The sequence below is a fragment of the Rhinolophus hipposideros genome (genome assembly GCF_964194185.1).
Source record: "Rhinolophus hipposideros genome assembly, chromosome: 1".
NCBI classification, from domain to species: domain Eukaryota; kingdom Metazoa; phylum Chordata; class Mammalia; order Chiroptera; family Rhinolophidae; genus Rhinolophus; species Rhinolophus hipposideros.
Window position 1 is genome coordinate 44,421,732 of NC_138047.1, and position 12,551 is coordinate 44,434,282.

At 37.5% G+C, this 12,551-nt stretch overlaps 1 pseudogene across 1 annotated transcript; it reads right to left on the bottom strand.

Moving 5' to 3' along the window:
• Positions 1–3,743: 3,743 nt before the first annotated feature.
• Positions 3,744–4,571, bottom strand: LOC308496191 (small ribosomal subunit protein uS2-like; annotated as a pseudogene). The gene has a single exon. The product of its transcript is annotated as a small ribosomal subunit protein uS2-like (transcript).
• Between the last annotated feature and the right edge of the window lie 7,980 nt (positions 4,572–12,551).

Below are 12,551 nucleotides of genomic sequence, written 5' to 3' on the forward strand. Positions count from 1 at the left end.
AACAAGTTCAAATATAACTTCCTAAAAGTAGTTCTTCCTGACCACCCTGGTACAGCCTCCATTCCATTCTAAATACTAGAATTGTCTAAATGGTACTTACCACTGTGTAAGGTTATGTTTTATTGTTCACTTTATTGCATTATGTCCCCCACTGGTAGAATAAAGAAGATCTCTGTTGTTCAACACTCGATCCAAGGTTTAACAGCTATGTTTTCGAAAGCAATCAAGGGCCTAAGTTCCAATTTAAGAAAAAATACATTCCAGACTCATCCTGCTTAGCCTGAGATGTGCTTCACAGTCCTGGTACCAAGAGATCACAGTATGAAGATGTTGGAGTTTTTCAAGTGTAAGAAGATAAAAGATAGGTGATCCATTGAGGTGCTGAGCCTATCAGTTCTCCTGAAGACTGACCAGTTTGCAACAGTAGCTCTATATGAAGTCTTAAGGCTTTCACTGCAGAACGGAGTTAAAAGCTGCCTCTGATTTCTGCTAGTAAATAAATGAAATAAAAGAATAGAATGTTCCAACCCGAAGAGCCCAGTCGTCATCTGGTCCAGTTTTCTCCACAGCTATTCAGTAGTGGAGCTTGGACTCAGGGTTCTAGTCTCCCACTCAAGGGCCAGTCTCGTTATCCTTCATTACCCCTCTTATGTGCATGAGTATCGTTCCATGTCCAAATAGGGATTATAAATGCAGCCTGTTGTTAACTGATGAGAAACATGTGTTTGTGTACAATGCAGCTGTGAAGAAACTGCACATTTTCTCCTGGGAAAAATGATATTATGCCTCTAGGCAAGCAAGCACATATAAATATATTTACCTAGAACTCAGTCAAAGTATAATATTAATAGCATTACAGCACCCAATCACCATTTGTACAAGTATCACTACGGGAAACTACACAAGATTTTAGTTCATTGAATTGAGAACACTTCAGGACCAGCTCTGCAAACAAGAAACACCCCAAAGAAGTTTCTGCTGTTTCTCCACAGTGAAGGTACATCACATAAAACAATATATTTGCTAGAGTGGAAAGTACAGCGTGTCCAAAGAGTCGGGAAAATATATTTAAATAGGGTTGCTGTCAAGGTATGATCACTGACAGAATAATAGTTGATTGTTTTTATACTTAAGTGTTACTAAAATAAATGCTAAAGTTCTCCTTAGTAAGTAATATTGATTAGATAATATACACAGTCTTTACTATTTCAGCTTTTGTATATGTGGTAAGCAGAATATTGCTTACCTACACACACACCATATATCCCAGTCTTAACCCCCAGGATTTGTGACTATGTTGCCTTACATGGCAAAAGAGAGTTTGTAGCGGTGACTAAGGTTAAGAACTTTGAGATGAGAGAACATCCAGGATTATCCACGTTGACACGTTTATAATCACACGAGCCCTTAAAAGCTGAGCACTATTCTCAGTTCTAGTCAGAGAAGAAGATGGGGCTTTGGAAACAGGGTCAAAGAGTTGAGATGTAGAAAGGACTCTGCCCATCGAGGCTGGATTTAAAAATGTTGGAAGGGGGCCACCAGCCAAGGAGTGCATTTTTCCTAAGCGGCTGGAAAGGGAAAGGAAACAAACTCTCTCCTAGGAAGGAAGCCTCGAGGAAGGACCCTCGACCTGCCTACCCAATGGTTTTAGCCCAAGAAGACCCAGGTCAGATTTCTGACCTACAAAACTGTAAGATAATAAATTTGTATTGCTTTAAACCAGTAAATTTGTGGTAATTTATTATGGTAGTGATAAAAAAAAACAAATACTGTATTTGTTTAGAAATATTTTTCTCACTGACTGTAAACCAGATATAACTAGGATCTCCTTGCCTCTTACAATTAAGAGGACAGAAACAAATCCCCAGTCCACTGATTGTAAGAGCCAGTCTTTCCCCAAAATTTGAATGGATTATAAGGCTAAGGGTGGTCCTCATCATCATCTCCACCTATGCCTATTAAAACAATTCAGTTTAGGAATATTTCATCATTAATTTCAGATGTCCCACTTTTATACATAATATTTACTTGTTGTCCTATATTTCCACAAAATATTTTGAATTAAATTTATTAAAGACAGAAAATTTATGCTACAGAAACACAAACCACTTAAATTCAAATGTTTTTCAAACAAACAAACAAAAAAATCCTTTATCTTTTCTTCAAGTGAATTTTCAGAATCTAGTCATGTTCCTTTTCTCTCAAATCCTATTCCAGAGTAGAGTGGGACCTTTTGTGCTAATCATTTTACAAATGTCATCTTCCTGGGCTCTCTTATCCCCAACCAGTTAGTTTATCAAGAGTTTTCTGTAACAAAACATTTCTTTCTCAAGGGCTGCAACTAAGGTAATTCATTTGTCACCCTTCTACATAAACTTTGACTATTTAATCCCCTTCTATAATCTCTGTAAGGAAATATTCTCCCTTCCCCACTGTTACACACCTATATACAGTGGCAAGTATTCTATGGCCATAGATCAAACTAGACAACCATTAAATTTCACTAGCATGATGACCCCATTTCTCATGATACAGTGAATAAAAACGGGATTTTTAACTCTAAGCTTTTTATCAAATTGATTTCCTGTTGTTTTAACTTCACATACAAAAAACAAATGTTGTCTATATTAATTGTCAATATAAAATTATACAGCATTTGATTCATAAAGCAACTCATTACTGATTAACAGGAAAAAGGGGGAGCTTGACTGACTATTAATTATGTGCCAAGCATTTTGCAGGGGTTATCTAATTTAATAAACACCGTGGATAAAAATTACCAAATATTTGATACTACAAACCAGCACAGCACATGTATTTTCTCATTTATGAATAAAGGTAGTATCTATAAGTATCTATGAGGTAGATACTCATATCATCATAATATGGATAAAGAACGCAAGGAATAGAAAAGTTAAGTTATTTTCCCCGTGGCAAAAAAGACGTGAAGCCAAGGGATTCTTGACCCAGAGATAATCTTTCCATCCTACAGGTTCTAATACTGTACAATCAAGTTACAGGAAAACACACTGCAGTTCGAAAAATTCAAACAACTTTCTTAGAGCCCCACAACTAACTGGCCGAGGACTAGCTTTCCATACAGCATACCAAAGTTCATGCACTTCTCACTACTCCCATAATCTGCAAAGGTTAAGTACTTGCAACCTCAAGCAGACAACATTTTGACTAAAATATAATCACATTTTCCCTCCTCAGTTTTGATGCTAAGATATACAAAAGAAATATGATATGTAAAATAATATTTTGGAGAGGTATAATTTTTTAGAAAGAGTAAAAACTTTGTAATGAAAAAGACACGGCTTCATATTTAACGCATATTAGGTCAGTGCAAAAATAATTGTGGTTTCTGCAATTATGTTTAACCTTTTAAAGCACAATTACTTTGGTACCAACCTAATACATAGGGTAGTTATGGAAGATGCACAAGACAATGAAGAAGTCTTGAGTCTAAGCAAACAAAAGTATATCTGGGAGAAGAGGGTAAAACTAGGCATTTTTCACAAATGCAGTGTATAGTTTTAGAATTCTCTTTAACCGATCAATGTATTAATTACGAAAATAATTAATGTTAAAGACACATTTAATGTAAAGTACCTAGCTCTGTAAATGGCACAGTTTTGCACTAAATAAATGGTCTTTTCCTTTCCTTTTTTTTTTTGAAACTGTTTATTTTCCATCATTCTTATTTCTATTTTCTGTTTAAGAGTTTGTGAAAGAACAGTTTAAGACCACTCAGTGGTTGCGCCTACCTATCCTGTGGCCTGAGCAGTAGGAGCTGAGGACCGGTCTTCAGAGGCGGGCTGGGAAACTGCTGAGTAGGCACAGAGGGCACCTGCATGCCTTCGGACCAGTCTGCGACTTCAGGCTGAGCAGCAGTGAACTCAGGAGCTGGAGCAGTCCATTTGCCCTGAAATCCCTCCTGCTGTTCCTTTTCAATCTCATGAGGATCTCTGTAGAAGTAGAGAACAGGCATGACCTCCTCAGGTGCTCACGGAGATGGTGCCACGCATGCGCAGAACTTCCCCGGCCAGCATCCCCACATCAGAGCCACGAGTGAGATCCCTCCTTGTTACAAGTGAATGTCCACATAGCGCAGAGGAGAGTCTGTGTTACACAGAGCGATGGGCTGCAGGTTAACATAAGACGCTTCTGTGAGAGGCCGTTGGTCAGCCGTGGCATCGGTGACCACCAGAAGTCTCGGCTCCTGGAAGGCTGCCTGGATCTGGTTAGTGAAGGTCCCAGGAGTAAAACGACCAGCAAGAGGAGTGGTTCAGGGGCAGCAGCAAACTGCAGCACAGTTCTCTGGCCGGTATTCCCCACGATATGACACTGACATCAGCCACATTTTCAATGACAACAATGGCATGAGCTTCCAACAGAAACTTCCAACAGGTTCTCTTTAGATTTATTATGTAGATGCCATCACTTTTCTTTTTGTAGATGTACTGTTCCATTTGGAAGTCAAGGCTGGTGCCATGAAAGTGGACTCCTGCTGCAAGGAATTTGACCACGTCCTCCTTTATTTGCAGGACATCAAGGGCTCTGAACATTGTGAAACGTTCCATTTAAGTTCCAAGGGGAACCCAGAACATTGCCACACCTGTCTCTGATTAGGGCAGAAAGCACCTCTTTTTACTCAAAGAGGGGAAATACCTCCAATATCAACAGATGCAAAACTCCTGAGAAATAATTGTTTTAGAGCCAAATAATGCCCTCACTTCACAGATGCTGCTGCTTATTAAAAGCTTGGTATTTAATAGTTTTCTTTCCATATTTTTAAAAAAGAAGTGACATTTTTAAGAAGTAAAGTTAAGAATGTAAAAGATGCACTGTTTTTTTGTTTTGTTTTGTTTTGCTTTTTACCTAAGACACCATACTGAACTTGACTTGGCTTAATAAAGCTAGCTTATAAAATTTATATGACAAGAAATATTTTAATTGCAGACAAATTAATCTGAACTTCAAGTTTTAAGATGTATATTTAGTCTATAATATTTTGTAGCTCCTATAAAAACACTAACCAAAATAAAATACGAGACTAAAAACACAAATAAAAATGCAAGGTTAGTATGTCCAATTATCACAAGATTTTTCATATACACAAAATGAAAAATTGCTCTAATTGTCAGGCTATTTATGAGACATTTGCTGAGTTGCTTGGTTCTTAGAACAGATTTTATCCAATCTGGTAGGAAAGAATAGTAAAGATAGAAAAACAGGGCAATAGGGTATATTTGGCTCATTAAAAAGAAAAATCACCTCTCTCTTTAACTAAGTTGAGTTAGAGGTATTTCAGAAAGAAAACAGAAAAGATAAAATATGCTTCCTGTGGGGACAAAACCCCAAAAAAGCAGTTTCCAGGCTCTCGGCCTCACAAAGAAAGGTGCTGGCTCGGGTAGTAAATGGCCATCAACTGTGATCAGATGCCAGCAGCTGTGGCTAGTTGGCCGTCAGCTGTAACCCGTAGGCCATTGGCCACTAATATAACGGCTGTGGCTATGCTAGCAGGAAAGAAATGGGGGCTAGCAAGAAGATGGTGGCTGGCAAGCGCGGACTGCTGTTAGGCAGATTATGTAGATCCTCCTTCCTGTGTCTCCAGCCCAGCCGCCAGCGAGAATATATTGGTTTGACTCCCTATCTATGGCTCCATGGGTGTTCCTTTTTGGCCTTACCGTGTCCTGCGTTCTTGGGCGGGGAGCGGGAGCTGAGACCCTGCATGACAAATGGCGCAGCGAGCAGGGTACCCTGCGTGACACTTCCTTGAAAAAATTTTCCAAGACACTGCATGTTTATAAAGTACTTGAGAAAACATGAAGAATAGTGAAGAATTTAATGTTATTTATTAGTCATATAACATGTGGCCAATGACCCTAACTATGAAATAACCAATCCATGTTTATTCCTAAAGTGATAGTCTTTTCAAAGACTAGGCAACATCTAGTGTTTTGTTTATTCAATAAATGTTTATTGAATATTTTCAAAGTATAAGGTACTATATTAGGTTGGTGCAAAAGTAATTGTGGTTTAAAAGGTTAAAAATAATTGCAAAAACAACAATTACTTTTGCACCAACCAAATACGAAGTGCTTTGAGTGATACAATAACACACCATATCCAGTCTCTGATGACAATCATCGTCGTGTGGGGTATCATGCGGGATTTCCGGTCCTGCTCCCCACATAAGAACGCAGGATATGGTGAGGCCAAAAAGGAACACCCACGGAGCCATAGATAGGGGAGTCATCTCTCTATATTCTCCTTGGCGGCAGGGTTGGGGAAACGAGCCACACAATCCACAACCCTCACTCCGCCGCTTGCTAGCTCAGCCACCATCTTCTTGCTAGCCCCCATTCTTTACTAGCGTAGCCATGGCAGTTAATTAGTGGCCAATGGCTCACTGGTTACAGCTGACAGCCAACTAGCCACAGCTGATGGCCATCCAATCATAATTGATGGCCATTTACTACCTGAGCCAGCAACTTTCTATGTGAGGCCGAGAGCCTGGAAACTGCTCTCCTGGCTCTGTCCCCACAATCAGCAACAAAATCAAAAGAATAGGACATGCAACTTAAAGCCTAATGTGGCAGATAAGACATGCAAAAATAATTGTAACAAAAGGCAGTATTTGAAAGGTGTCTAATGACTACAACAAATACGCTTCAATAGATGCTCAAAAGAAGGATATGGCTAGATGAACAAAGAAAGATAACTGAAGGACAAGATATGAGGCAAAGTATCAATCCTGCCATGGACTTCATCAGTTACCACTTCCTATGATATGATGGAAAATCTTAGGTTGCAGAGTATGATGTAGCTAGGTTTAAATGCTGGCTCAGTTACCACTACCTGTGCAAGTGTGGGTCAATTTCTTATATTTTGTGAACCCACTTCCTTATTTGTAAAGTGGACGTTAACAATATTGTGCGGACAGAGCCAGGAGTACAGTTTCCAGGCTCTCGGCCTCACATAGAAAGGTGCTGGCTCAGGTAGTAAATGGCCATCGACTGTGATTGGATGGCCATCAGCTGTGGCTACTTGGCCGTCAGCTGTAATCACTGAGCCATTGGCCACTAATATAACTGCTGTGGGTACACTAGCAGAAGATGGGGGCTAGCAAGAAGATGGTTGCTGAGCTAGCAAGAGCAGATTGCAGAGGCGGATGCCACCAGCAAGACTGTAGTGGTATGACTCCCCTATCTATGGCTCCATGGGTGTTCCTGTTTGGCCTCACCATGCCCTGCATTCTTATGTGGGGAATGGGACTAGAGACCCCAGAAGAGACCCCTCAGGCTGCCCTGTACGACAAATGGTGCAGCAAGCAGGGTTCCCGCATGACAGATATCCACATACTTTTTAAAAATTTCTTACAGAGATACAATCTTCCTCTCTTGATCATTTCTTATCCCTTAAAAGTCTGGTTTCATCCCACTTCTGATCACTGGAATCAGCAGTGCAATAGTCACCTCCTAATTACCACTTTATTACTATTAAATCCATCTGAGGTCTTTTGACCATTATCTTAATCTCTCTGCTGTCTGGGACTCCCTTGATTAATCACTCATTGAAAGTCTTTCATCCCAGGTTTTAATGACACTACACTTGCAGCTACTTTTCTGTGTAGAGGTATTTTTCAAATTGTGAATCAAGACTTACTGGTGGACTTAATTAGTAGATCACCAACATGTTTTTCTTTTAATAAAATAAAGTAGAATTGATTGAAATCATCAGAAATATCACACAAATTAGAATAAGAATTATTTGGTGACATTTGTTTCGTGTGTGTGTGTGTGTGTGTGTCTGCATGTATAGATGGGTTACTGTGTATTTGTATACCTGGCCAAAATAAAAAATGTATTTCTCATCGCAAGTCATGGGGAAAATTCTGCAAGCTATGGTTCTAGAGAATTTCTTCCCTTTTTTAACTTCTTTTTTATTTTTTGCATTTTTTTTGCTTAAATTTATTGGGGTGACAATTGTTAGTAAATTTACATAGATTTCAGGTGTACAATTCTGTATTACATCATCTATAGATCCCATTGTGTGTTCACCACCCAGAGTCAGTTCTCCTTCCATCACCATATATTTGATCCCCCTTACCCTCATCTCCCTCCCTCCACCCCCTTACCCTCAGGAGAATTTCTTCTCAATTAGCTAGTTTCTATTCTTACACCCACCTGTTTGATATTGATTATCTTCTCTTCTAACTATCTATATCTCCTAATTATCTCTGACAGCTCTCTCTCCTGAACTTCACAACCAACTTTTCAATATTACTACTTGCTCTTTATAGATGCCTAAACCCATTATATATTATCCATCATTTTAATTGAGTGACATAAAGAAAGTAATATGTTAGTTTGCAAAAGCTGACAACAGTGTGAAAGGTATGTTTGAAAAACACACTGGAAGAAGGGAAATCAGTAAGAAAGTTCTTGCTATATCCCAAGTTAAAATGGTTAGAGAATAGTCTAATGACAAAGTGATACCAAGGCTAAAGAATAGGAAGATTAGATTATTTTCCAAAATTTTCAATCTGAAGATGAAAGCAATTTTAATAATAATAATCACCAGTGATATATTATGTTTATTTTTAACTTAGGCCACTAGCAGGATACCACACCTTAGCAGTCTAAAATCTATCCAGAACTAAGTTGTCCATAACTTAGTTCCACAGAAATTTTGGTTTAATAAACAGTATGTAACTCAAGTTAGACTAATAAAAAAATAAATATATTTCCTTTGCACATAGTCAGTAAAACTAAACATATATTCAGTAAAATTAACTCCTCTGAAATTCTAGTGCTGACTGAATCCTTGTATCTACTTGTATCCTAATCAAATATATAAATAGGTCATATTTTTAAAAATTTTCCGATAGTCCTTCACTCTGTAAAAATTCGAGTAAAACAAGAGAAATTTAAAATGTTATTTTGATTTTTACATTTTAGATTTGTGTGTAAAGATTTTTTTTTTTAGTTTTTTTTAATTTTTTAGTGGAATCCCCTTCACACTAAAATGTCTCTTGCTCTTTTCTAGGAATGATTTAACTTTCAAATTATGTGTCAACAAAGAAATCTGTGATACTGTTATATCAGATAATTAATTCCTCATTTTCTCCTCCTCTTCAACTAAACTTCAGAAAATGCCCTCTAACCATACTTTCACAGGGTGATGACAATTTAATTAGATCAAGACCTCAGCAAAGAAGAATCATGATGGGATTGAAGACAGTTATGGATTACAGTTTGAGGTTTTGCTGCCATCCTTCAATGAGTCAAGCAGCTACATAAAATGACTACCTGAAAAATCAATGAGTGCTTATAAATTCATGTTTTTACTTTCCCACCAATAAAAGGGCCAACAATACTCATACATTAATATACAATATCATTAAAAGAGAATCGGACTTAAATCAGAAGAGCCCGTTTTAAATCTGAATTTACCTTTTGTTAGTGATTTGGCTTTGGGAAAGTCACTTAAACTCTGAGGTTCAATTTTTTTTTATTTGTTAAAAATTAATGTATTTTATAATCTACAATGTACTGACACATAAAGCACCTGAATGACAATATTCCTCCAGGTTTTCTGCTGAAATACTCTACGAAACAAGCCTAAGGAAAAGAAGACAAATAGACCAACAGCTGAACCACTAATTACAAGAAAGAAGGTAAAGAAATGAAGGTCTAGGTTCAGAGATTACTTAAGAATGGTTCTTTGTGATAAAGGCAAGGGGAACATTGTTCATACAACAGCTCAAGGTACCAAGGTAAGTAAATAAGACAGATTTTAAAAAGCAAAAGAAGGGGAAAAGAGGAATGGAGTTCACGCAGATTCTTACATTGTGATAACAGGAAGCTGTATGCTAAAATACATAGCAAGCACGTGAGAATATAACTGATTTCACAAATTAGGGGTGCTACCAATGGTATTGTTTCAATCTGAATTTGTAAGACTATGTAAGCTTATTTGAAATCATTTAGTAAAAGCTGAAATTGTCAATCAAAAATTAGGTATACATAAAGTAGGAATGCTGTTGCTATGTTTGTATCCAAGAAGAATGGCATTACAATGCTAACGGAATATTATGAAAGACTCCTAAAAATTGTATTCATTGTTTGCTTTCTTATACTCCAGGTATGTGCTGAGAAATGTAGAGTGAGCATGAGCTGGAGCATAAAACATCCCATTCTTAAGAGATCTTATACTCGTATAGCACAAAATAGCAAAAACTGGTCAGCAAGGGTTTGCATTAGTCTCTCAAAACTAGGAATAATCACTGGCACCAGCTCCATCATTCTCCTGAAGCACTAGTCTAGAGGGAAAGATATTTTCTGGTGGCTAGTTTCCTCAAAGGAATCTTTTTTATTTTTTTATTTTCCTGAATTCATATTATTAAACATCTCATTCCACAAATTAAGTGAGGTTGCTAAGCCCTGGGGAATTCTTATAGGGGATAATTCTACCAAGTCTGTCTAAGATTCAAAAATGTTCATTCTTCCCATGGAACCAGATATCTTTTAGCATGCATGTTATCTCTGGGAAACATAACTCAAAATTTATTTTAAGTACATGTTGAATAAGCATGACCTTTAAGCAAGCCTGATGAACAAAAATCAGGGCTGGTGAACAGGAGGAGGAAACTAAGAGCATAATAGAGAGAGATGACTGAAAGAAAACTGACATTTCCTTAAGGCAAAGCTCTATAAAGAATTAGTACCTGCAGAGGACATGGTTTGTATTAATAACAACCAAAGACTAAGGGACTTCAACCAGGCAAATAGGAACACAGAGTAAAGCTTCAAAGAAGCAGGCAAGACTTGAAATCAGGTCTATAACAGATGCCTGATATCAGGCAATCATGCTATGCAGAAGATACCGGTACCAAACAGAAATGACTATAACAGGCACAAGACACACCTTCCCATGTTAGGGCAGTACCAAAAGCGAACCCAAGTGTTAGAGTTATAGTTAGGTAAGCAGTTCAGGATGAAACTTAGCTCCTGGAGAAAATTAGTACTTACCAGTACATGAAGGCAGAATTGAGCCAACTGATGAGACCCATATGGAAGTTACAGTAGGCTGAGTAGACATGTAGATCCAAAAAATTCATTTTAGACATATAAGATCCTGATTGAATAACACCAAAACTATTTCTAGACCTTACAAAAATAACAAATGTGTTCTTAGTATTCATCAGCATGATCTCAGGACCTAAGCAAGGACATATCTTCACATAAAGGGCAGGGAAGAACACAGCTGAGCAGGAATGTGAGAGGCAGAAATGCCACAAGGCCACATATAGAGCAAAACCTCACCTTTTTCTAAGTCAACAAGATCTTTTGCATCACATAAACTTACAAGCAGAAGGAAAGAGAAAGTGATAGGGTGAAATATTGAAAATTCTATTTTAGAAAACTGTCCATTTTCTCTATATTTTCCCCATTAGAGATTTTTTTTCTAGAAGAACTAAGCTTAGCCATTTAGATTATGTCCCTGACTATATCAAGATCATTCCAGATTTTTACTAGTGATGTTTCTAAGTTACATTATTTATCTTGTTAACAGACTGATGTTGATTCATAAATGTTTAAAATTAACAATTGGATTTTCAATAATAAATTCACAGTCTTCATACTAAAGTAAGCAGCACAGTTCTCTTTAAAATACAAATGAATTAAATAATTTTATTTTGTGATTTAAAAAATGAAATCATGAAAAAAGTTAACAAATTCGGAATCATATATGACTCTTGAACCCTTAACAATGAAAATTTAAATTAGCTGGACCCCTTTGTACTATCATTTTTTTTTTCCCCTCTAAAAGGAAATATCCATTGTCGGTTGTGGTCATCTTTCTGGATTATTCTCATTTTAATCCTATTCCTTCCAATTATTTATCTCTGCTCTATTTTACTTTTATTACTTCATTTCTACCTCTTAAGTTTTGGCATCTGGTTTCTACATTTTGACCCTGGCCTATCTTCATGGTTTCTGACAAAGATTCTTACTCCATTCCTCCCCTCTATCATCGCTCAAACATAAATACATTAGTTCATTTATGTTATGGACTGAATGTGTGTGTCCCCCAATAATTTATATGTTGAATGGCTGTATTTGAAGAAAAAAAGTAATTCAGGTTAAATGAGGTCATACGGATGGAGCCCTGATCCAATAGGTTTAATGTCCTTTTAAGAAGAGACAGGCATGAGCTCTCTCTCTGCCACACTCAGAAGAAAGGACGTGAGGACAAAGTGTCCCCCTGCAAGACAGGAAGGGAATTCTCACCAGAAAATGACTCCACTGGACCTTGATCTAGAACTTCTATCCTTCAGTACTGTGAGAAAATTAATTCCTGGTGTTTATGCCACCCAGTCTGTGGTACTTTGTTATGGCAGCCTGAGCCTACTAAGACAGTTTCAGATTTGAAACACCACATCTAGGTTCCTCATGGCCACACCACAATTTCCCCAATATGCTTCTCTTAAGCAAAAGATGGGGAGGGAGAAAGAGGGGGCATGACAAAACACAACC